General features: G+C 39.0%; 1 non-coding gene across 1 annotated transcript; it reads left to right on the top strand.

Annotated features, from left to right (window-relative positions):
- The first annotated feature begins 13,824 nt into the window (after positions 1-13,824).
- On the top strand, positions 13,825-14,015 carry LOC127567575 (U2 spliceosomal RNA). The gene has a single exon (XR_007955914.1). It is a non-coding gene; the product is annotated as a U2 spliceosomal RNA (small nuclear RNA).
- Positions 14,016-27,721: the final 13,706 nt, after the last annotated feature.

The raw sequence follows: 27,721 nt of genomic DNA, 5'->3' as shown, positions 1-27,721 counted from the left end.
GACACATTTAGGGCTGCTGTTGAGGGATAAATTTCGAGGCATGTATGGTTCACCAATCCTGCCCTACTTTCCCGGTTCGTCCTTACTGATACCATCTATTCTTAAACAATGCATAATTCAGGTATTTTCCACCTTAGGATTTAATTGACTTTCATATTTAAAATTATTCATTTTGTCCATGTCAAAGCTAATCTCCCAATGGTTGCCTCATTACAAGAAGGATGTGGAGGCTTTGGAAAGGATGCAGAAGAGGTTTTCCAGGACGTTGCCTGGATTAGAGGGCATTACTATAAGGAGAAGTTGGACAAACTTGGATTGTTTTCTCTGGAGCATCAGAGGCTGAGGGGAGACATGATAGAAATTTATAAAATTATGAGAGGCATAGATAGGGTTGATAGAATCTTTCTTCCAGTGTAGAAATATCAATTTCTAGAGGGAATAGCTTTAAGGTGAGAGAGGAAATGTTTAAGGGAGATGTGTAGGGTAAGCTTTTTTACACAGGTGCTTGGAATGCACTGCAAGGGATGATGGTGGATACAGATACGGTGTTGGCAGTTAAGGGGCTTTTAGTTAGACACATGAATATGCAGGGAATAGAGGGATATGGATCATGTGCAAGCAGAAAAGATTCAGTTTAATTTGGCATCGCGCTCAGCACAGTCATTATTGGTATTGGTATTGGTTTATTATTGTCACTTGTACCGAGGTACAGTGAAAAGCTTGTCTTACAAACCAATCGTACAGGTCAATTCATTACACAGTGCAGTTACATTGAGTTAGTACAGAGTGCATTGATGTAGTACAGGTAAAAACAATAACAGTACAGAGTAAAGTGTCACAGCTACAGAGAAAGTGCAGTGCAATAAGGTTCAAGGTCACAACAAGGTAGATCGTGAGGTCATAGTCCATCTCATTGTATAAGGGAACTGTTCAATAGTCTTATCATAGTGGGGTAGAAGCTGTACTTAAGTCTGGTGGTACGTGCCCTCAGGCTCCTGTATCTTCTACACGATGGAAGAGGAGAGAAGAGAGAATATCCCGGGTGGGTGGGGTCTTTGATTATGCTAGCTGCTTCACCAAAACAATGAAAGGTAAAGACAGTGTCCGAGGAGAGGAGGCTGGTGTGCATGATGCGCTGGGCTATGTCCACAACTCTCTGCAGCTTCTTGTGGTCCTGGGCAGAGCAGTTGCCATACCAAGCTGTGATACATCCAGATAGGATGCTTTCTATGGTGCATCTGTAAAAGTTGGTGAGAGTCAAAGGGGACAAGCCAAATTTCTTTAGCCTCCTGAGGAAGTAGAGGCGCTGGTGAGCTTTCTTGGCCGTGGCTTCGACGTGATTTGACCAGGACAGGCTGTTGGTGATGTTTACTCCCAGGAACTTGAAGCTCTCAACCCTCTCGACCTCAGCACCATTGATGTAGACAGGTGCATGTACACCGCCCCCTTTCCTGAAGTCAATGACCAGCTCTTTTGTTGACATTGAGGGAAAGGTTGTTGTCATGACACCATTCCACTAAGCTCTCTATCTCCTTCCTGTACTCCGACTCATCACTGTTTGAGATACGGCCTACAACGGTGGTATCAAATGGTAGAAATCTGCAAACTGACCTGTGAGTCTTGGAGATACACAGTTTATTGTGTATCTCTTAATCTCCTGCATTTTCTGGCACATTAGTAGTGCCATGCATCATTAATATCCATTATTTTTCTATCAAGTTCCATTTCATTTGGTAAAAATCAAGTTGAATTAAGGATAAGTAACCCGAAAATCTGATCTGTGGTGACTTTTCACTAAAAGGTGAATGCAAGCAACTAACAACTATGTAACAGTTAAATCACTACAGTAATTTCTCTGCTAAACAGGAAAAGGAAATTCGACAAAATTATTAAAATTTGCAAATTAGCATCAAACAACATATTTTCTATACTTATTGATTGAGTTGATTTTTAATAAAGGTATATTAGAAATGTTTTCATATTTAGTAAGCACTTTGTTCGTGAGATGTAAAATATTAATCTAGTTGCAGCTAAACCATCAAGCTTGGGTCTCGTTTGTTTTCACAACTTTACACTTCACTCTCTCTGACAAAGAAAGTCCATCATCAAATGTATCAATATTAATTCCATCAGGGAACGGAAATGTGTGAAGGCACAAAAAGATCAACCTATTAGAACAATACATGGATGTAGTGATTCACCAGAGGAGTAAAAATCTATTCCTTCAGCTGTCAGTTCATTTTTGATGACCAGACTTTTGTAGATGGGGTCAGGTGACTCATGAGGGCAGTGTGCCTAATGTGCTGGAGGTGGAAACACTTCCTGAACTACTATTATCAGGAGAATCACTAATGGTAATTATCAAAGGCAGATAACGATTCATTTTAATTCTGTTGAAGAAAATCACAAATTAGCCCTGCTCAAATGGAATCTTTAAGTGAGAATGTTAGATCTATCTAACTGGTTACATATTTTACCTAGAGTGGAGCTAAACTCAATATATGACATTTAAGCATGACTGAAGTCATACTTAAAAAAAATGTGTAGACATTGGTTCACTCAGACAATTTGCAGCAATTACGAATTTAATCAACTCACATCTGAGCTAACAATTTTCTGTGCAGAATTATAGATGAAATTGCATTTGAATAGGTTCACTTAGAGGATTTGCAGTCTTTTATGAATATGATTAAACTTTATCATTCAAAGTTTTCAAAGGCATGGTCCAATGTCACTTTCTGGTTACCTTATTATCTGATTAATATCATAAAAGCCAAATTAATTAAAATAAGGTGTGGACTTTTACCCCTTTTCCCAATTCTTTCTTTTCCCATCTCTCCTGTGGATGCAGTGCTTGTTGAATAAGGTCTTATCAATCATTCTTCTTGCCATAATAGACCACACTTCACGTGCAAACCTAAGAATTTAGGGATGAGTTTCCATTAGGGCTCTCTCATTCATCCACAGTAGCTCTAGTGGAAAGCAAGTTGTATTTGTGTGATGTTCGCTATGTGGGAAAACATCCCAAAGCCAAATTACCAATAGGGAGAAATCAGTAAAAATTTACTCACTCTGTGTAAGCTGTCTATTCATTTGAATGAAGAACATTGCACTTGATCTCAATCCAAACCAATGCTGGTCTATTGCATTTTGTGCTTGTGATGTGACCCCCTCTACATTGGCGAGACAAGGTGTAGACCAGGTGACCATTTTGCAGAGTACTTGTGCCCGCAGTGGCCACCTTGAGTTTCCAGTTGCATGTCACTCCAATCCCCCTTCCCATTCCCACACTGAACTGTCTGTCCTCAGTTTTCTCCACTGCCATAGTGAGGCTAAATGCAAATTACAAGAACGGCACCTCATATTCCACCAAGGTAGTCTACAGCCCAATAGTATGAACTTTTAATTTTCCAATTTCAGGTAAACCCTCCTCCTCTCCCACCTGGTTCCATCTGCCCATCATTCCCCACTTCAGCTGGTTGCACCTATCATCTACCAGCCTCTGTCTCACCCCTCCCTCCTACTTCTATACACCAGCTATCTCCCTCTATACTCTCAGTCTTAATGCAGTGTTTTGACCCAAAATATCCACCATCCCCTTGCCTCTATTGTTGCTGCTTGACCCACTGAGTTCTTTCAGCAATTTATTTTTTACCCATTTATGTAATCTACTTTTATTTTGCAATTTAAAGATTCCATCCCATAGTTGCATTGCCAGCAATCATAACCTGGGAAGTGGCTTCTCCTTCCATTCCTGCATCTTCAGTTCCGGAATCTCCTTGTCATTCTGTTTGTCATTCACATACATTGCTTTGTGATAGGTACTGTAGAAATGAAGTGGGGTCAATGTGTGTTGACATCCACACATACACATACACACATGTCTTGTCTGCCTCTGCTTGTGCGATACCAATCTTCAGGAGGTTGCAATTTCCTTCAGTCGGCATTTTTGGCCCCAACTGCATATTTACAACATTGGAGGGCGTGACTAACGTAAACATGAGGTGTAGTTTAAGATAAGACAAGATAAGACCTCCATTCAAAAGAGGAGGTGCAAAAAAAGTTGGAAGTCCTAGTGCAGGATTCCCTAAAGGTTAACTTGCAGGTTGAGTCAGTAGTAAGGAAGGCAAATGTTAGCATTCATTTCGAGAGGACTGGAATATAAAAGCAAGGATGTAATGAGATGAGATGAGACGAGATATCTTTTATTAGTCACATGAACATCGAAACACACAGTGAAATGCATCTTTGTGCAAAGTGTTCTGGGGGCAGCCCGCAAGTGTCGCCATGCTTCCGGCGCCAACATAGCATGTCCACAACTTCCTAACCCATACATCTTTGGAATGTGGGAGGAAACCTGAGCAGCAGGAGGAAATCCACGCAGACACGGCGAGAACATACAAACTCCTTACAGACCGTGGCCGGAATTGAACCTGGGTCACTGGCGCTGTAATAGCGTTACGCTAACCACTACAGAAAGCAGTCTGTTAATGAATATATATTTCAGTTAAATCTGCAAAATAGGAAACAAAAATTCCACTCCTCCCGCACTAATGGGCTGACCTAATTTTCTGGCTGAGCTGTTTTTAAAAAGGCACATTGTGGCCTTCTGGACAAAGTACCATTGAGTTCAGAATTTTCTGATAATTGGTTCTGCTGCTCCAATTTACATATCATCTAGGCCAATGTTTTGGTTCTTTGCTTATCTTATTACCACCCTTATTTTGTCTTGTATGCTCGCTCTATATATTAACGGTGATGTGAGGGGCAAGTTTTTTACAGAGAGTGGTAGGTTCCTGGAATGGGTTACCAAGGCTGGCAGTGGAATCAGGCAGTTTGATAGAGTTTGAGAGGCTTTTAGATAGACACATGAATATGAAGGGAATAGAGGGATATGGATGATACACTGGAGGAGGACATTTAGTATACATTGGCATCAAGATCGGCACATCATCATGGGCCGAATGGCCTACCCAGTGCTGTACTGTTATATGTTCTATCATTTGATCTCTCCTTCATTCAATTTTATCACAAGCCTCCCTTTTTATTCCTTCTTTCCCTCCCAGCCTTCTCTGCATCTTGTCACTTATGTAGATCCAACCATTCCTGGTTCTGTTGAAAAGTCACTGACTTGACATGTGAACTGTTTCTTTCTCCACAGCTGTTCACAGACTTGCTGAATATTTTCAGCATTTTCTGTTTTTATATTAGTCTCTTTAGAGACCATTTCTTTCTGTTTTAAGTTAGAATCTCTCACTGCTTTTTATCGGCTACAGTACTGTGAATCATGACATAATAGGATGATGCAGCACAGAAGGAAGTTCTTCAGCCCATTGTGACCGTGCCAGCTATTTTCATCCTTGCCCCATACCAATGCAGATGTTTCCACTTCAAGCAATTACCCAACCCATTTTGACAGTCAATGAATCTACATGCATTGTCCTCACCACTCAGAGTTTTTGTCTAACTTTTATTTTTTAATGATCAGGAGCTCACTAAAAAAGCTATAGCTTACCTTGTACCATACTATTACCTGACCATTCAGTTATTCTGAAGTGACATAATTTTTTGTGCGAAGACATCATTAGCGTAGAACAGTCACACATCAGCCTTGTTCTAATCTAGACTTTAGGCCCCAGTGTGAAGATGTCACAGTAGCTTACTGAATTTAATGTAACCACTGAATTATCGTTCCAATATATTCAATTCATTAAGGACTACTGTTACAGTAAGAAGAGAGTTCTTATTACTCCATTCTTAGGCAGTTATGTTGCAGCTAGCTATAATTGTCTACAGGTAGACACATTGTTGGCAAGTACTCTTGCCAGAACTGCAAGACCTTAGAATGCGGTGATCAGAGATTTGATTGATTTCCCATGGGAACACACAAAACAATCATAGCAACTTCTTGGTGTACAAGTACTAAATTATATTCTCCACCATCAATTAGTCTATGCAATAATAGTTGTCCAAATGTTTAGCCTGAAGGGTATGTTCATCTTGCCAGGAGATTATTTTTGTGTGGCTTAGTTTGAAAGTAGGTAATTTCTGACAGTGATGTGATTTTTGAACTGAAAATAAAGAAGTAACGATGTCTCATTGATCTTTAAACTGGTAATGAGTATCAAGTGTACAGAAGAGTCAGGTGTGCCTTACAAAAATTGACTAATGATCAGGGTTGTTATCATTGGTTATCATTTTATAGCTATTATAAAAATGGTAGCTATATAAAAAAATTGTAATACAGTATTAACTTGGTGAACCTATTAAAATGAAAATTAAATTGAAACCGGTAGAACTACAAGAAAGGAACGTAGCTCTGTTATCTATAGTGATGTGCGCCAGTCTGGAAAAGAAACAATAGATCAGTGCCTTGTGATATATTGCTATCCTTTGGGTTTTTCTGAACTTAAACGTTTATTTTCTTTGTTTGCTCTGTGACAGAAATCAGAGAATTGATCTTCTTGTTAATTGCTTCAAAATGAATATAAAATTAAAATTAAAGTTTGGTAATCTCTCTTAGTTCATGTGTATATTAGAATGCCAGAAATATTTAGTATTGCACTGGATCAGATTTGGCATCTAACAATATGAATTGTTCAAATTTCCATTCTCCTAAAACGAGAACTGAAGCAGGCATAATACAAAATGTCACTCACAGTTTGATCAGGGAAACTTTAAAACTTTGCTAAAAGAGGGCGATTATGCTTGTAGGTACAAGGCATGACTAACCAACAGGATCAATATAAAACTCAAGCAGAATAATTAGACAAATGGTTATTCTTATCATATTTACACTTTCATAGTTGTAAGTTGAGAAATTACGGAATCATAGAGATAAATACCACAAAGAGTCAATTGTTGCAACACAACAATATTCTGCAAGAAATATCCAAAAAATAATGGTCTCTCCACACATAGCAATATACCTATATCTGTCCACTATCCAGTATTTATAAAAATCTGATATTTATCCAACTATCCGCAGCCACACAGCATTCCTGCTCCTTCAAACGAAACATGAAAGGAAAGTTTTCCTAACAACTTCTTTCAATTTCTTATAATGAAACATTACTTGTTGTTCCATCCAAAAAAAACTTTTTTATTAACTCTATTAAAACCAGATTGAATTCTTCCCCTAGCCTTCTACATTTCAAGGGAACACTTGAAATGTAGAAAGTCCATACACTTTCAAAACAATAGTTTCCCTCTCAATCATTATTCTCATGGTCTAGGATGATAAAAATGACTCAATTCCTGTAAATTGTACTGCTCCTTTTCCTGTTTTTATTTCCATTGTTTTTCACTGTTCATCCTGCTGCTTGATTCTCAATCTTTATAAAATATTTTTCATGTTTTTAGTTGAAATCAGCTGAAAGTGTTTTTATTGTCCAAAGCAACTCTGTGCTATTTCACAACTTCTCACTGGTATCAAGCTCCATCTGGGCAAAAGGCCTTTATAAGTAAGCTCACCAATGTTGTCTGCCTTCATCACCACCTTCAGTGCACCAGCTAAGCCCTGAGGAAAGTAATCCAAGTGAGACTTTCTGAAGATCAAGACCTCAGACCTGACACAGAGCTTGTGGTCTACCAGGCACCAATGATCCTGTCCTCCCATATGTTTCTTAGACGTGGACTATCTGCAACTGGCATGTCAAAGTAACGGAGAGATACCAACAGCGCTGTTTGTGTAAATCCCTCCAAATCCACGGGCAGGAAAAGTGAACCAGTGTCAGTATCATCTCAAGGTCAACATCCTTTGAAATGAAGCTATAATTATGTTCAATCTCATCGATATCAAACTCCTGAAACAGACACTCTATCCTGAGCTCTGTCATGGCAAGAGAATAATAGCTGGACAGAAAGAGAAAATGCCCTTAAGATATCCTTGAAAAAGTGTACTGTCTCCACTGACTCATGACCTGTCTAATGATCATTCAAAATGGAGACGGAGCATTCAGGATGGCAGTGAGAATCTCAAACCCTTTGGCAAGAGCATATTGAAGCTCAACATAAATGGTGGAAGAAGCACACCAGTTCCTATACTACTCACCCACCCATCCTGTTAATTTGTGGCAGTGCCTGCAGATCCCACATAGACCTCATCAGTCATCTCAGAACACCAGAAATGGATTGGAAGTGAGTTATTCATAATCCTGAAGAGCTGCCTTAGAAGATGGAGGATAAATGATCTAACCCTGCTTCAGTGCTAGCACCAGAGAAGTTACTCCTTCAGCATGCAACGGAAGGTTCTATGACCTCTTTCGGCTTTCTCCTTCCAAATTATAAATAAAGCAAAAAATATATGCTTATATGTGCAGGCAGCAGAAACATAAAGCTGCAGTTCTGAAGATTAAATCAATGATAAATTAATCTTAAATATATTTCATCACAAAAGAACCACAGAGAAATAATAATCATTTCATCCTTCTAATTCTTTGTAATTATTTCAGGTTTTGATAGTACTACTCATTGTTTGCTCAAGAGTAAAGCTAAATTAATATTTAAGCATGAGACACATAATTAACATTAATTTTTAAATATTGTTCCATATATTGTTGACTAAGATGACAGCTGGTGGCCTTTCGTTGTTTTGTAATGGATTCAAAAATAGGAGAATAACAAAATAATTTTAAAAAGTAAACTCATTTGAGCTGTAACATTCAAACTAATTACCAAAATAATATGTTTGATTCTGTTCAGATACTGATTGCAGAACCCAACAATTCCTTGGAAATGTGACCACACCAGTCATGCTCAGTGTTCAAATCCATGGTTATTCCAACTAAGATTTGTAGGGGCATGCACACAGAAGGTGGATATTTGGAAGACCAACACAGCATCTCTGACACTCCTTCCTGCCAAAGACACCAGGAATGGAACAGAAGCTAGAGGGAAGAAACCAGGTCCATGCAAAATGAGAAAGAGTAAGTTTTCAGTAAACTTCTGCATGAGAGGGAATCTCTTTCAAATTTCTTTCAAGTTTCTTTCAAATTATTTGAGGAAACTCTTGAAGTAAAGTACAATCATGTTCATTTCTCTTACTTATGCAGTTTCTGTTGTTTTGCTCCATACTTCCATTTGGTAACAATCTAACCTAATGCTCCTTCTGTCTTTTCCCTACAATAAGAAGTTGCGGGCATGGCCGTCTATCTCTTTAGGACTGTCAAGATTCTATGCCTTCTTGAGCTCCCAGCAACTGGTATATGAAAATGTTCTTTTCTTCCTTTAACAATACAGTGTACTTTGCTGTAATTGGCCAGATGAGTCACCTCTATATAGTATTTCTCACCATAATGTCAATCGTGTCAATGAGGACATCAGTGATCACAGGCAATGAGCACTTATCGACTCCCAACCTCAGGCCTAAAGTTTCTTTTGAATATGTATTAATGCTGGCCTTCCTTGCCAGTTTGTTTGTCTTTTACAATCATGCACATTAGGTTAATAATCAGAATAAGTGGTCATCCATTTAAGAAGGAGGTGAAGAAAAATTTCTTCCCACAGAGATTCACAAATCTTTGCAATTCTCCACCCAGAGAGCTGTGGGGGCTGAATCCTTGATTATACAGATGGAAAGATTTTTGAGCTTAGTTTATGGGAGACTGTAGGAAAGTGGAGCTGAAGCCAAGATCAGATTAGGTATGATCTCATTCAGTGGCTTCAGATTCCCATTTATTGGTGGGGAAACTACAGTACCTTTAAGCACAGACTTGAATAAGTTCCTCATCTACCTGATAATGTCTTCCTATGATGGAGAGCAGCATGCAAGTCTGGTGTCAGACATATAACTGACATGGCCTATCTATCAAGGTTGACTTAGAGTCTCAATAGTGCAAATTTTGAGACTTGGGAGATGACATTAACAGTAGTTTGGTTATACTGATAGTGGATTTGATGTACCATGTGGCATTAGCATTAATAGCATCTCTCCAATATGTTGAGGTGCCTGAATTCCAAGCCTTAGAAGCATATAGGAAAGCAGAGATCACTGCTGTTCAGTTGAACATGGGTTTTGTGTTGGGGTTTAGGTCTTGACCTTGACTTTCTGCCCCTCATATAAGATTCTAAGGGGGCTTGACAGGGGTATCTGTTGAGATGTTTTCAGTAGTGGAAGAGTCATGCACAAGGGGACGTAGTTACAAGATGAGGAGCCAATCATTAGATATTATATTAAAGGTGGAGATAGGTAAATATTTGAAAGATCGAGGAATTGAGGATTATGGGGAACTGACACAGCCATGATCAGCCTGAATAGTGGGGCAGGCTTAGGGGCCTGGTGGCTGACTCCTGTTCCTATTTTCTGTGTTCTTATATTCTTATTTTTAACAATTGTACTTTGCCAGAGTTTTTCAAATGAAGGGGTAAATAAAGATGTGTGTTTCAGTTGCCATAGAAGCAGTTATAGAGACTAAACTACAATATATCTGCTGGGTACAGAATTGAAAGCGACTGTTCAAATGTCAAAAGTCATCCTCTGTGCTCATGCCTGATTGCACAAGAACACTATTCAATATTGTTTTGTATTTATTTGATATTCATGTGAAGGACTGTACAATTAATGTATTAGCATTAAAGCTACTATGTAGTGAAAGAAATTATAACACAGAATGATATGCAATCTCACAGCTACAGAGCAACACAAATGGATATACTGTATTTGTTTTCTAAGGAAATACAAAATAGCAGATACAAATCCACAGATTCAGTATTCATCATCTCGAAGTTCATTCACTTGAAGCAACACAAAAGCTTTCTTCAAATGGCCAATCTTTATTGGGTGTTGATTTATATAATCAATAATTTATCAGCTTGCTCTATTTCTTTCTGTTGCCAGCCAGATGCTTCTGCCTTCACTCTGCCAGCAAACGTCAGCTGGAAACTAGATTGGCCCTTTGATTCAGAACTAAGACATAAATATTTTAAAAATTGTGGCCGTGGGAAGTAAGGGGTCTCCACCAGTTTTCTGTTTCTGTGTCAGAGACCTGCTCCAATGTATTTCTCTGTCAGTTTTATCTGAAGGGGAGACAGATGCAGCACCTGTTCTGTGATTGTTATCTTCTAACAAAAAAATGACAGGCTCAGGACTTTTCACAGAAAATTGCCTCCAGTGAGTCTTCCCGAGAGTGGACTTGCAGCAGAGTGATCCTCTAACTCTTGTTGATATGGCAACTAGTAGAAGGAGCCATTAGCATTAGTGAGACTGGAAGAAAACAGGCCTAGTTTAAAACCCACTTGTGCTGCTACTTCAAAACTTTCCTTTAAAAATATTCTGAATCTATTCTTTGTAACATCTAGATCATTTCCACCTCATCACTTCCAACTCAAGCAATGTTGACCTGTTTTTTTATCTTTGTCCATGGCATGACAGACTGAGTGTGCGATTGGATTCAGTAGAGCTTGTTGGAGACCTAAGGGCATCCAATGTAGCCACATATATCTGCCAAGAATCACACAAATAAAAATCAATAGAACTGCAGATACTGGGAATAGGAAATAAAAACAGAAAATGCTGGAAAAACACTGCATGTGACACAACATTGGCTCAAAAAAACCATGGCCTAATTAGGGACAGTCAGCATGGCTTTGTGCAGGGCAAGTCATGTCTTACTAATTTACTGAGATTTTCGAGGAGGTGATGAATGTGATTGATGAAGGTAGAGCTGTGGATGTTGTCTACATGGATTTTAGTAAGGCTTTTGACAAGGTCCTTCACTGTAAGCTCATCCAGAAGATTAAGATGCATGGGATCCATGGTGACATGGCTGTTTGGAATCAGAATTGGCTTGCCCATAGAAGACAGAGAGTAGTGGTCCATGGGACTTATTCTGGCTGGAGTTCTGTGACTTGTGGTGTTCCACAGGGATCTATATTGGAACGTCTGCTATTTGTGACATATATATAAGTGATATGGATAAAAACATGGATGGGTGGGTTAGTAAGTTCACAGAAGATACAAAGATTAGTGGCTTTGTGGACGGTATAGAAGATTGCCAAAAGATATAGTGGGATGTAGATCAGTTGCAGATATGGGCAGAGAAATGGCAGATGGTGTTTAATCCAGCCAAGAGTTGCACTTTGGGAGATCAAGTGTAAAGGTACACTGTACACTGTCAAATGTACAGTGTTAATGGCAGGACCTTTAACAGTGCTGATGTACAGAAGGATCTTGGGGTCCAAGTCCATAGCTCCCTGAAAGTGGCTGCTCAAGTTGATAGGGTAGCAAAGGAGGCATATGGCATACATGCCTTTATTAGTCATGGTATTGAGTTCAAGTCAGGAAGTTACGTTGCAGATTTATAAAACTCTAGTTAGGCCGCATCTGGAGTATTGCATTCAATTCTGGTTGCCCCATTATAGGAAGGATGTGGAAGCTTTGGAGAGGGTGCAGAAGACGTTTACCAGGATTAGAGGGTATGTGCTATAAGGAGAGGTTGGACAAGCTTGTGCTGTTTTCTCTGGAGTGGCGGAGGCTGAAGGGATACCTGATAGAAGTTTATTAAACATAAGAGATATAGATAGAGTAGAAAGCCGGCATATTTTCCCCAGGGTCGAAATGCCTAATACTAGAGGGTATGCATTTAAGGTGAGAGAGAGTAAATGTCTGGGGCAAGTTTTTTTATACAGAGAGTGGTGGGTGCCTGGAATGTGCTGCCAGGGGTGGTTGTGGAGGCAAATACGATCGAGGCACTTAAAAGGCTCTGGGATAGGTGCATGAGTGTGCAGAGAATGGAGGGATATGGACATTGCGCTAGCAGAAGGGATTAGTATGAGAAGAGAAATGGAGTTAAGTTTTCAGGTCGAAAATCCTTTGTCAGTTCTGGGAAGGAGAGAAAAGAAGCTCATTAAGCAGCAGGGAGGGTGGAGGAGAGGAGATGTCTCTGAAAGGGTAAAATTGGTTTGACATTGGAGATCGGCTGTAAACAAAGTCATGTGGAATGACTTGCCAGAGACAAGTGGTAGAGACGGGTACAATTACAACATTTAAAAGGCAGTTGGACAGGTTCATGGATAGGAAAGGTTTAGAGTGATATGGGTGAGTTGTCTTACAAGGAAAGGTTGGACGGGTTGAGCTTGTATCTGCTGGAGTTTACAAGAGTGAGAGAGGACTGAAAAAATAAGATCCTAACATGTTCTGACAGGATGAATATGGAGAGGATGTTTCCTCTTGTTGGAGAATCTGGAACAAGAGGTTAGAGTTTATAATGGTCGAGGTAGAGTTTATAATAAAGGATCAGCCATTACCTATGGAGAATAGATTTACTTTTCTCTCAAAGGGTCATGTGTCTCTTCCTCAAAGGGCTGTGGAAGCAGAGTCTTCAAATATTTTCAACACAGGGAGTGAAATGTTAGTGTGCATGAACAGGAATGTGGAATGTGGAATTGAGATTACAAACAGATCAGCCATGATCTTTTAATTTGGCAGTGCATGCATAAGGTGCTGAGTGATCTACTTCTGTTCCTAATACATATGTTTGCATGTTCGTATAGTTTTTTTAAGAATTACAATATTTCACAGGTGTGGCAAGTGCTGAAAGACTTCTAGGTTTTCAGTTGCTTCCAGACAAGAGTTTAGCAGTTGATGCAGTTCGCCTGGAAAAATAGCAGAACTGGGGGAATGAGCAGAGGATCCACCATCTATTAGTAGAAGGAGAAAGATGAGTAGGAAATACAACCACAGCAGAAGACCATATTTTCCCAGATTGTTGATGGAACAAGGTATGAGAATCAATTAAGAACATCCATCAATAAGAACATCCTCGCTGAAGTCTGCCCTCTGCGGCCACAACTTCCACTAAGAGCAGAGTCACAAAAGCTCCACACATTGCTTCTTGGCCTTTTGGCTAAGATCAAGTGTAGTATCTGTTCTTATCAGTTTAATATCTGATACATCCCTTATCTAGGGACCATATATTAAATTGATTTTTGGAACAGGGAGATGGAATAGGGGCTTGCTCCATCCACTCCGCGCATCAACCCAGTATTGCAGTGCCTCCGGGAATGGTGCACATTTCTTAAAAAAGAGAAAAAGAAAAAAAAGAAAAGAAAAGCTCCACTGACAACATGGTCACAATAATGAGATTAGGAGCTGCCAGATCCTTCCAGGCTGGTCCTGTGCATATATGTGCCATTTTTTAGATATTTTTAGATATTTAGATTTTTAGATTTTTTTAATAGTCACATGTTCATCAAAACACACAGTGAAATACATCTTTTGCATAGAGTGCTCTGGGGGCAGCCCGCAAGTGTCGCCACACTTCCAGCGCCAACATAGCATGCCCACAGCTCCTAACCCGTACGTCTTTGGAATGTGGGAGGAAACCGGAGCACCCAGAGGAAACCCACGCGGACACGGGGAGAACGTACAAACTCCTTACAGACAGTGGCCGGAATTGAACCCGGGTCACTGGCGCTATAATAGTGTTACGCTAACCGCTACACCACCATGTAGTTTGCTGTGGAGTTTCAGTAGGGCAATGGAAACTTTTGTTCAATCACATCCGCTTTGGCTTAACCACATTTCACAATGTCCGCACCAGTTTTGGGGAATTACTCAGCTTCATGGTTAAGTAGAATGCAACTGGAAGGTGAAATAAGTGGTAATGTTTTATTTGTATATATCACAGTACAACTGCTATTATATCAGTAGGTTGCTTTGTACCATTTTGATGAAAGAAGTTTTGTTTGTTTCTTATCCATGTAACCAATTTCCCTCAGTTAGTAATGCACAAAGTAAAATGAGTTCATAAACATATGCAGCAGTGCCTGTAAATCCTTGTAAGAATGAATTAGATGGCAGCTTAGAAATGGGGTCTGTTAAAGGAAATGAACACCTCATGTCCCAATCAACATGGAATGGACTTGAAGGCCTGTTTCTGCAGTTCAGATTATAGTAATGTGATGCTTTAGGAAACTTAATAGAATTTAAACATTGAAAAATCATCAGACTAATATTATTTCCAACTACATGTCCAATTATATATGACCTTTAGACTCTATAACACATTTTCAAGGAATGGTGACTTTCACTGAGGCTGTGCACATTGAAATGTTAGGGATCTGTCTACCAAAGCATAATGTGGAAATTATATGAGAGGAATTACACTCAGTCACTGGCAATACTTAAGAACAATCTGTTAAAAGAAAATACCACTCCTATTGCACAACAACACAATCCACAGGACAAATCACACTAAAAGAAACAATGTTTCATTGTCATTTCAGAACAAAAAGATAGTTGTAGCAATTTAAAAGCAAAAAAAAATCTGCAAATGCTGAAAATCTGAAATACTCAGATTGGGAATACTCAGCAGATTGAGCAGCATCTGATGGAAAGAGATGAAGAGAGTTCATTAGAACAAAACATAACTGCAGCAATCTAGCTGTAACAGATCAAGTTCTTCACACTTTGGCCACTGGTAAAATGGCTTGAGTTATTTTGGGGTTTCTGTACTTTCACCAGTTCATCATCTCCAATTACTTCCATAAGTGAACCTCACATTCCCCATCACACGTGGAATCTAAATAAATAATGGAATTATTCAGGAATGCCTCAAATAAATTTTCTGCTTTCACTAGCCACTGAAGTGCATCATGTGGTGCCTTCCATTTTATGTGAATAAACAGGCACCTAAAAATGTTGGCTGTGGATAATTTTGAAGGACACTGTGGAGTAGCTGCAAAATGTGGCAACTCAGGCAGAAATACAATATTAACATAAATAATACTGTGATACTTTTCGCTCAAGCACCAAGTAGATGAAGATGTACATGTATTAAAAAAAGCCTAACGATCACAGATAAATGTTTGGATTTTTGAGATATTTTAATAAATTATTTATTATGAGAATTATGAAAAGTTGAGCCAAAAGGTTGTTGGAGAGATAGTTCTTTAAATGTTACTCACAGGCTATCTTTATTTCCACAGAGCATCCTAATGATATCTTCATTTGGCTCCTTCACTCCAAATATTATTTCCACACTCAATAAAGGCAAACCTGGTCCTACCACAATGGTGCATGAGAAATGCCAACCTAGAAATCCCCGTCATTGTCCCTTGCCCACCAACATCAGGTAATCAGTTTATCCCAAGAAACGCAAAAGCTGTGTTAATTTGTGATCCCACTTCACCATTAATGTTTGCGTCTTCTGAGGCATAAGTCCCTCGATACTACTGGTTCACAGCTCTGTGATGTACGTCACTGTGACTTTCAATGAACTTTCATTGATAACCTTAATTTCTGACATCTCTATAAATACAGAATGAGTAAACATGAAGAAATTATTGCACAAAATAAGTAATGGAAAATAAGTGAAAAGCCTCCAGCAAAAGGCACACTGAAGTTTTCCGTAGCATTGTTGCTGACACTCTGGCTGGGATCAGCCAAATTGAATGCAAGACTGGAATTGAACAATAACCTCTCAAAGTGTATATGGCTCAGTACTGCATTGATCAGTGCATCTAACATGTGGACCTTGAAATCAGAGCCAGCATGGAGATACTTTCCTGTCATAAAACAAGGATGATCCCACTATGTCCAAAACAAAAACTTAGGTTAAAGAGCTAAAAGTCCATATGGCAAACCAGTCAAGGCTATAGTTTTCCTGTAGAAATCTGATGCTATAATTTATAATGCTTTTTATTTGTATTGCATTATGGTCTAATATTGAAACAACAACATTGTTCTGAAATCCTAAAGATTGGCTAGACATGCTCTTGGACTGGTTTCCTGACAAAGGGTCAGAATCATGCAATTTGCAATGACTTTATTTACCGAATGGAAGCTGATGGGCTAGAGTACCTGCTGCTCCAGCAATGAGTGTAAAGTATGTTAAAAGAGCCTTTATATCAAGGGTCTTAAGGATTTTCATGGTATAAAGTCTTAAATCATAAACTAAACCAAATGACTTTTTTTTACAGTTGTATTCTCTCCAATCACTTTGAACTGTTTGATCTAATTTATGTTTTATATTTTAAATGACAATATTACCTAATTACGCCTAAATACACTCACATATACACACAGAATTAAGTGTTTTAAATTAAATCAAAATAATATTTTTAAAAAGAAATATCTCCGAACTACATCCCTCTGAATCCCAATGAATTTAATGGGGATGCGGATCCTGCAGCAGTGTAAATACTGTGGAACCTCAGCAAGGTAGAGCTGACAACTAGTCTGCAAGAGACAGCTTACCAGCAGAGTTATACTCGGCTCTGTGGGACTGGATGGGCTCGGACCTGCTGGAAGAGTATAACACTATGCTTCTGGCTGGCAAAATATCAGTCTTCATGAGGAAGGGCATCATTACCCTCATCAACAAGCAGAAGGGGGAGAGAGAGGACATCAGGAATTGAAGACCCATTTCAACGTCGAATGTGGACTATAACATCCTGTCCAAGGCCATCGCCAACTGGGTCAAGGCTGCTCTGGGACAGGTGATCCACCCAGAAAAAATCTGTGCTGTACCTGGCAGGTAAATCTTTGACAGCCTTGTGCTACTCAGGAATACCATTGCCTATATTGCAGGACAAAGGGGTGGACTCCTGCCAAGTCAACTTGGACCAGGAAAAGTCCTTCAACAGGATATCACGCACATATATGATGGACGCTCTCTCCAAAATGGGTTTTGGGGAGGGAATCAGAAATTTGATCCAACTGCTCCACACAGATATCCGTAGTGCAGTCCAAATCAATGAGTGGGAGACAGATACTGTAGTTTCCCCATCAAGTTCGGAGTCAGGCAGGATTGCCCACTCTCCCCTATCTTGTTTGTGTGCTGCATAGAACCCTTTGCCAAGTCCATCAGGAAGAACGAGAGCAAAAGAGGGGTGACACTGCCAGGCAGTGGAGGCACCTAAGTCAAAACCTCTTTGTACATGGATGATGTTGCCATCTTCTGCTCGGATCCATGGTCAGCTTGCAGATTGATCAGCATCTATGACCAGTCTGAGTTGGCGTCAGGGGCCAGGGTCAACCACAAGAAGAGCAAGGCCATGCTCTTCAGTAACTGGCCTGACCGATCCAATGTCCCCTTCACCGTCAGGCTTGACTACCTGAAGGTGCTGGGGATCTGGTTTGGAGGGGCTGAGGCATGTAAACAAGAATTGGCTGGGGCAGATTGGGAAGGTTAAACAAAAATTGGGTCTGTTGAAACGGCGTTATCTGTCAATAACTGAGAAGAACTTGGTCATCAGGTGCAATATGCTCCCAGGCTGCTGTGCTTGGTACAGGTGTGGTCTGTTCATCACTTGTCTGCCTTGGACATCACCCAGGATGTCTTCCAGTTTATCTGGGGGTCCAAGGTGGAGCGAGTCTGATGAGTCACTTTGCACGAGTCCCCTGAGAATGGGGGCAAAAGTGTACCCAATGTTGCCCTCATCCTGATAATCACCTTCGTCTGTGGTTGTATCAGTTGGTGTATGGACCCAAAGTACATGGGCACCAAATGTCACTACTTGCTGAAGGTTCTACCTGTCCCTGGTGTTGCTGAAGATAGGCCTGACCCCTCTACCGCACAATGCCCCAGTCAGCTGGACATTGCCGCACTACCTGTTGTTTGTGGAAGAGTTCTTCCAAGTAAACACCTTTGACCACGTCCATCAGACAGTGGTCAGCATGGAACGTCCTGCAGATACTGTGGGACAGGGACACTATGGATACAGTGGGGTGGTTCCCTGAGCAGGCTGTCCAAACCATCTGGCAGAACACCTCGTTGCAGATCTCACTAACAAGCACCAAGACCTCACTTGGCTGGTGGTGAGAGGTGCCCTCCCAGTCATAGCCTTCCTCTACAGATGACGTATCACCCCCAATGCACGCTGCCCTCAGGACATCTGCGGTGGCGGGGAGACAGTCATTCATCTCTTTGCAGACTGTGGATTTGCATAGAGGGTGTGGAGAAGGATGCAAGGGTCCATGTCCCAGTTCACCCCCAGCAGCTGTGTAACGGAAGACTCCCTGATCTGTGGGCTGTTCCCTGGGACATATATCGAGATAGACATCAAGTACCGCTGGAAGGTCATCAATTCGGTGAAAGACGCTCTTTGGTCTGCCCGAAACTTGTTGGTCTTCCAGCACAGCGAGATGTTTGTAAGGGAATGCACAGTCCAGGCTGAAGGGGTACATGCTGAGGGATACACTGAAGCTCAGTGCAGTCAATGCTAAGGTTCTGTAGGGAAGGACTACAGTCTAGGCTCCTTCCGCTACCTCACATGGGGGGTGGTGTTGGGTGGGGAAGCCCCTCGAACAATGAAAGGGGTATCAGCTCAGGGGGCCATGTGAGTGGCAATGGTGCTGTTTGTTTGTGTTTTTTTTCTTTAAAAGTTTATGCTAATGATCATGAATGTAACAACCATGAATATAGAAGTTTTTTGCATTGTTTCTTCCTTTGTAAATATTTTTCATTATGAAAGGTCTATTTTTAAAATTAAAAAAAAACTAAAGGGTTACATTTAGAACCAGCAAAGTCTGAGCTGTGTTCACTGGGCTGGGTTTCGTTTCACCAGTACCTTCTTCCCACCCAGAAGTAAGTAGTAGGGGTTAGGATAGGCAGCAATTTTTTCTCTTACCTGCAATGAGCTTGTACCAGGAGCATCAGTGGTGAATGAGTGGGTGGGTGGGGAGCACAGGTGTCAATTTGTAATTGTTATGAAACTGTGGGCAGCTTTTTGAGCAGATGCAAAAGACTGAAAGAAAGCGAAAATGAGAGCTAATGTTTTTCTCTTTCCACTTGTTTGCTGAAGGTTAGACCTGGTGCATCCATGAAAAGCTGAAGGAAAGGAAGCCTGCAGGAATGAGAGCATTTAAGGGCCTATAAATCTTCATTGCAAGTGGTATTAGGTCCTTCCAGGCTCCCTTGTTTGTCTTTAGACTTTTACTTAGTTAATCTTTCATAAACCTTAATGCTGCTTGTTATTGGTCTTCTCTTTTGCTCCAAGTGGATTGTCCAATGGGGATCCTCTAAACCGTCACATTTTGAGGAATTGGAACTGCAGAGAGATTCCCGATATCACAGTCTGTCCTTTTGCCAGCTCTTCCAACCACAGTTACAAAGAAAAGTACTTTGACAAACATTTCCCTCATGTAGAAGTTTAAAAGGCAATATAACTAAGGATTTCAAGATGAATTAAGTATTTGACAGGGCTGACAGCAAAAGTCGAGAGATGGGGACATATCTTTAAAATTATTGGCTCAACCATTTAGATATGACGTCAGAAAGTATTGCTTTACACAAACAAATGGTGGAAATAACAGTCTTCCCCATAGAGCAGTTAAGGCTCAGTTAACCAAAACTTATAAAACTGAGTCTGTTAATTTTTAGTAAGTCAAAATTATTTTACATTATGGAACCAAAACAGAAAGCGTCAATGTGCAGATTAGTCACAACTTAACTGAATGGTAGTACACACTTATAGCCAATTCTTGTTCCCATATTTTGCTGCAAATGGCTTATTTTTCCTTAAGAAGCTGAGTCTAGGAAATCTGGTAGTCATGATGTCAGAAAAGAGTACTTGACTAATTGTTGTGCTTCAAGGATCTTCTAAGGTTTTCAAATCATATCATGGCTCATAAATTGGTATGTGTTGTATGTTCATCTACTTCCACTGATGTGTTCTTGGCAGGCTCTTGGAATTACCATGGCAGCCTGTATTCAGAAGATTTTATCCTCAAGCAGAGTAAATGAGCACCTCATTCTCAGTTGATACTGCTGTCCACTCCTGAATGGGTAGAGCTTATTGCAAGAGATGTTAATCTGAGCTGGGATGAGTAGAACATCCCAGGAGTCCTGATGAAGGGTCGCGAACCGAAACGTCAATTGTCCATTTCCCTCCATAGATGTTGTCTGACCCATTGAGTTCCTCCAACATTTTGTGTGTTGCTCCAGATTTCCAACATCTGCAATCTCTCTTGTGTCTCCATGAGTAGAACATGCTTTATTGGGAAGATATTCAGGATGAGTTGACTACAATATCAATTGGTTTAGAGAACTTGGAGAAAAACAAAAAAAAGCAAAAGTGATGATACTTACTAGTATGAGAGCCAATGTTAATGAGTTGCTAAGAGATCTGACAGAGGTGGGCTGAAATCAAAGTGTATCAGGTTAAATAGAAAAAGAGCAATAGGAGGCTTTCTGCAAGGAGCTAATTCAGATATAGAGGGTGGAGGAATAGTTCAGGCAGAGGACCCAAATGAAAGGCATTCAAAACCGGAGTTCCCTGGATAAATACATTAAAGTGAAACAAAAAAGGAGTCTGAACTTTAGTTGAGGCCTGTAACATGTTTATATTACAAACGATGCCAGCACAAAGGTTACATAAGAAAAGTGAGGGAAAAAAGAGTAAAAGGATTATTTGGGAGAAAAAATACCAGATAACATAAAAAAGAACTCTAAAAAAGCTTTCAAAATGCAGGATAGTCTAAAGAAGAATGGGACAGATTCGGAACCAGGTGAGGCAGAGGTAGAAGGAATTGTTGGAGTACTTTGAAGAAAGAAGTGGATGACATGGCAAAGGTAGAAATAATTAAGTAGGCACTCATGTCTAACGAAGAAAACTCACCTGGCATATTTTGCTCAGGGTATTAAGGGCAGATAAAGCAGAGACTATCTGCCTATCAGTTCTCCATTTAAAAGGAAGATATGAACACGGAGACTTGGGGTCCTCTATCACTAGTCTTCAAAGGTAGCAAGTTGATGAATCTGTTAAAAATTATAAGGAATCCTTGGCTTTATCAATGGAGTACAAACAGAATGGAAATATAGTAAATCTTTTTGTATCTCTTCTGAGGCATTGGGTTGTTTATTCTGGGTATTAACATGCTAAGAAGGATATCAAAGGCTTGAAGAGGGCCCAGAATGATATCATATTTGAGGAACCAGGTAGCACAGTCACAATTAGCTGAATGGCCTCTTTCGGTGCGGTAAAATTTTTGAATTTACCTTATAGATCATTTTAGTTGACATTACTATACAAAGTAAGGATAAACAGGAGAGTGGTAATGAAATATTTATAGTAAGTTATAAAATGAAAACCTGCAAAGAGTAATGAAGCTTACTTCAACCTTATCCATCCCTTGTAGCGCCTGACTTTTATTGCAGTGGTTAGTGGATGAACAGCATGACCCTTTTTAATGCTAATTTATCACTGCAAAGTTATAAATTCAAAACTCTGATGATCCTTTAATGCCTAGATCAATACAAGAGTAGTATCTGTGTTTTATCTAGTCAATATTTAATGTGATGCACACCCAACCTGACGGGAATATAACCCCGAAGCTCTTTAATGTTTAAAGGAGTTATTAAGTCTTGAGACTGTTCTTGTAGAAGTCTCTAAATGTGAACAACACTGCAGTGAGCAAAACGTTCCAAAATCCAATTGTCTCTTTTAGGCAAACACTATTAAAAGCATATGTAGGCACTTTCATTAATGAGACCATCACATAAATGCTTGGAAACAAAAACAATGATGCAGTTTGAAAACAGGGTTGCAAGATTTGCATTAAATAAATAAAAAGGCAATAAGCCAACCTTTTGAACTACTAAAACTAAATCTGGTGAACCTATTTAAGTAATCTCATTAAGAGGATGTGCATGGATTAGCAATATGGAGTGTTCTTCTGCATTCAGCAGCATTAGAAAAGCAATACAATTATTAAGACAACTCTTTTTTATTCCTTATATGGATCAAGACAGAAGGAGCAAACAGGACTATTTATATGTTGAGCATATTATCAATATGAAAATTTGAATAGAGACTACAATGTGTGAAAATGACAAATGGGGAGTGACAATGCATGTGAACATTTCATTCAGAGTATTTACAAATGCAGAGTTAATAAAAGAGAAATATGATGCAGCTATAAATGGCATACCCTCATGTTATACATTTAATCTTCTAATCTCCAGCAGATACAAGCTTAGTCTGTCTGTCATAAGACAACATGCCATTCCAGGTATTAGTTTAGTAAACTTTCTCTGAACTGCTTTCAACATATTATTGTACTTCCTTAACTAAGGAAACCAATACGAATACAGTACTCCAGATGTGCTCTCACCAATGCTGTATGTAATAGAAACATAATCTCCCTACAATCGTATTCTAGTTTTGGGCTCCATACCTAAGGAAGTTTACAATTCGCCTTGGAGGAATAAGTTGTAAATTCACTAGATTGATCAGGAGGATGTGTATTAATATAACAGATATTGTATAACATTATCTTATATTGACTGAAGTTCATAAAATGAGAGATCTTCTCTCAGAAATATATAATTCTGACAGAGATTGAAAGAGTAGATGATGAGTGGCTATTTCCTCTGACTAGGGAATCCATAAACACTGGATAAAGAGTATATTGGAAATATTCAGCAGGTCAGGAAATATCTGTAGATAGAAAAATGGAATTGTCTTTGACCTGAAAAGTTAATTCTGTTTCTTTTTCCACATATTCTACCTGACCTGTTGAGCAGTTTCAATATTTTTTTGTTTTTATCTCAGCATTTTGAGCATCTGTGAATCTGTGAATCTTTATTATTTTCACCACAGAGTAAAGGGTAGGCTATTTAGGATCAAAATAAAATTTCTGTTGTCTTTCAGAGGGCAGCAAATGTTTGGAATTTTTACTCTGATGAAAAAATTACTCAGTGCATATATTGAAGGATGAAATTTACTTCTTTCAATTGAGTACTGCCTACAGTACAGTATTCACTACATCAGAGAGACTAGAGCATCTCACCTTTCAGTAGGCATAACATATTCTTCTGGACTCAGTAGTGAGTTCAACAAATTATGGTCATGACTACTCCCACTTTTTTCTCTTGGTAATAACCCTGCTATTCCCATTTGTACCTCCAGTGGATTTTTTGTTTCTTTGATAAAACCAGAAAACATCAGAAATACTCAACAGGTCAGGCAGCATCTCTGGAAAAAGACATGGAGTTAATGTTTCAGGTTGGAGACCCTTTGTAAGAGCAGTTCTGACCAAGAGTCTCCACCCTGAAATATTAACTCTGTTTCTCTTTCCACAGATGCTGCCTGACCTGCTGAGTGTTTCTTGTATTTTCTGGTTTTATTTCAGATTTCCAGCATTTGCAGATTTTATTTTTAATGATCATATTTTTGTTTCTTTACATGAACCTTTTCCACCCTCTTTGGCCATCCACCATTATCCCTTTTGTTGTATATTGTCAACCACCACCTTTCATATTGTCACAGACCTTTCTTAAAATCTAACATCTGTATTCTATATCAGGTTTGATTTATAATATTCAGCTTGAAACATTAATGTTGTTTTAATGTCTACACAGAAACCGCCTAGTGAGGTAAATATTTCCAGTGTTTACAGGATAAGCATTATTTTGACTTTTTTCCATTCCTTTAAGAGCCTAGTTTACCTAAATAAGTTTGCTTCTGCCTTCCAGGCTGAAAAATCATATCTTTCCAACTCAGCTTGCTCATTTATTACTCTTCTCTATATTGCCTCTGGTACTTCAATGTTCCAATCGTTTCCTGGCAATCAAAACTTTATGCAAGGTGCAAACTGACTTAAATATAAAAACACAGCTTGATTGCTTGCACTGTTGGCAAGCTTATCTTCTTTAAAATAGAATAGTAGCTATGAATTATACTCATTTTCTTGAATTAACTTAGGGTGGGCTTCCACTGGGATTTTAGCACAAATGAATGATCCTAATGCTTATGCCCCTTTCAAATCTCGTTGTATACCTCAGAGAGAAGAAATTCCTCCTCATGTCCCTTAGAAATTTGTGACTTTTTATTCTAAAACTAGTCCTAGATTCCCCTTTGAAGAAAATTATCCTGTCAGCATCTGCACTGTCAAGTCTTCTCAGTGTCTTATATGTTTCTATAAGATCACATCTCATGCTTCTAAATTTCCAACGTTTAAAGACCCTACTTTCTTAACCTTTCCTTATAATTCAACCCCTTCATATCAAATTGTCTCCGACTATTGTGATGTATTTCATGCCTTGAAGAAAGTTAAAAAAAAAATTTGTTAAGCCATTTCCTTGTTTCCCATTATTCATTCACAATCCCATCCTCCAAGGGAGCAACATTTATCTTATTAACTCTTTTCCTTTTTATAATCTTACAGTGGAAGCAAAAACATTGGAATCATTTTAAAAAGAGTTCAGCTAACCCAATGGGACGACATTAGAATTTCTCTTGATGAAGGTATTAATATCATCCAAATGGTCTTCCTCATTTGTAACTATCATGGAGATGGGGAAGGATCTCAATCGACATTGTGAGAGAATATGTAAGAAGGAATCAAGAAGGGAATGGGATTCTTCTGAGGGTCGGCATAGATTTAATGGGCTGATTATCCTTTCGTGTCATAAGGAAATATGACTGTTGAAGGAAAAGAAAATATCCTCTATAATATAATGAACTTAATCACAGCCTACAATAAATGCAAATGTAACCACATTTTATGTCACCATTTATGTGTGTATGATTCAATTATGGATTAACTGCAGCAGTGAAAAACATTCAATGTAAACTGGTAGTTTTCCTTCTGTCAATGGATTGTTGCGTCACGGTGGTGTAGCGGTTAGCGTAACACTATTACAGAAACAGTGACCCGGTGTTCAATTCCGGCTGCTGTCTGTAAGGAGTTTGTACATTCTCCCTGTGTCTGCGTGGGTTTCCTCCAGGTGCTTCGGTTTCCTCCCACATTCCAAAGATGTACAGGTTAGGAGTTGTGGGCATGCTATGTTGGCACTGGAAGAGTGGTGACACTTACAGGCTGCCCCCAGCACATTCTCAGTAATGCAAAAAGATGCATTTCACTGTGTGTTTCGATGTACATGTGACTAATAAATAAATATCTTATCTTATCAGAAAGAAATGAACACTACATTTTAACCATATATATAAAAACATTAACATCCAAAACCTTGATTATCATACAGCTGCCAAAGTGAATAAAGTAAACAATAACATTATTTGTCTTAATATCTCTAATAAAAATATGAAATAATGGATATTTACTTCCATTTTCACCTTGATTCTTAATTTATGTCATTCTGATAAAATGCCTGGAGAAGAGTTGTGGAGTCCAATGTATTCATGTTATTTAAAGATCAGTTTTTGCAAAAATGTTTACTTGGACAGAACATTAATTAAGATGCAACTAGTGCTTGAAGTATACTTGTAAAATATTAAGTATTGTATCCATCACTGAAGCTGTTTGCCTTCTCTTCAGATAATATCTAGAAATGCAGACAATCAATTGTAACTGCATGATGTACTTTGAAATGTGTTTCTCTGAATATTTTACAATCATTGTAATATGTTGTGCATCTATCAATACCTAATTTCCAACTTTTAGCACTACAGTCTACTATTTATTTATCAGACAAATTTAAACCAGATTTAGTAGATTAGCAACAAACAGAAACAATGGCCATTATCAATCAGGAAGCGTAATGAACTGCAACATTTATTTTTATTATGTACCTATGTAAGATTTTACCTTCCATCAGTTCTGTCTGCCAATTGTAATCACTTTAACTTTTGCTTGGTCAATTTTTGTTTCATATCTTTTACCTTGGGAATTTTGCTTAGGAAGAAAAGGTCTGCTTAGTCCATTAGCTGATCCACTTTTTGGTGATAAATCCCTTGGTGTGCACTCATGACAGGAATTACTTCGCTCTAATGAGCAATAAACGTAGAAAAGTCATATGTCTCCATGGATTACGTTGCCAGAAATTACATTTAGGAGACGGCTAATTATCTAAAATTTATCCAAATTCAATACAAATTTCATTGCATTAATTGTATTTCCATGTTTCACTGCATTAAAGATATTTAAATGCATTTGTCATAGCACTCTAGCATAGATGCAATGCTCGATATTAACAGTGGTTGCCATCTGATGTAAGTGCCTGAGCAATTAAAAAAAGAATACAAATAGTAAATCATATTGACTTCATATAAAATACTTGACATGAGACTGTAATTTTCAAAATTGCCATTTGTATACAAACTGCTTTCCTATACCGCAAATTTTTGAAATTTCCATCTTTAGTTGCATTAATCCTGAAGTAAATCAAAGGAGACACTGAGAACCTAAGTTTGAAATTGTGCACAGTTTAAAACTGAATAACCGTGGGTCTACAAATCCCTCCTTAGCCTTACCCTTCCCTATATCTATTGTTCTTCCAGCTTTTTAAGCCTTTGAGTACCTGCAGAATTCTGGCATCTTGAACATCAATTTAATCAGTAGTGTTGAAGGGTGGAATGAGGAAGGCTGGCCTGAAGTAAACTGGAGGACTCAAGTCCAATACTAACAAAGACATGGAGGATGGTCTTCAGCAGCAAATAATCTGAGGCATGGATGGAATCAGGTGATGCTCAAATGGTGGAATCAGTGCTATTAGTGATCCACAGGTAGCTGTTTTAAAGATTATCTTGCATTCAAATATAACATCAAGATTGGAGAAGTCTGGTTCATTCTTAGCGAGTTACCAGAAAATAGGATGGAGTTGGTGCTGAAATGGCATCCTCCCTCTTACTGATCTGTAATAGGAAGAAATTGCTTTTCAGCCCAGAAAGGATGTCAGATGAGCAGGTCACGAGAAGTCAAGAGGGTTGGTTCCGAGATAGATTTGAAGCTTTTCAGTCAATGTTGCTGAGAAGCAGATTATAAACAAGAAATAAGAATGAACCAAGGACAGATCTTTGAAGGATGACAAAGGTA

Source organism: Pristis pectinata, chromosome 2 (genome assembly GCF_009764475.1).
Source record: "Pristis pectinata isolate sPriPec2 chromosome 2, sPriPec2.1.pri, whole genome shotgun sequence".
Lineage (NCBI taxonomy): Eukaryota > Metazoa > Chordata > Chondrichthyes > Rhinopristiformes > Pristidae > Pristis > Pristis pectinata.
Note: the sequence above shows the minus strand (reverse complement) of the source record. Positions and strands in the feature narration are given on the sequence as shown.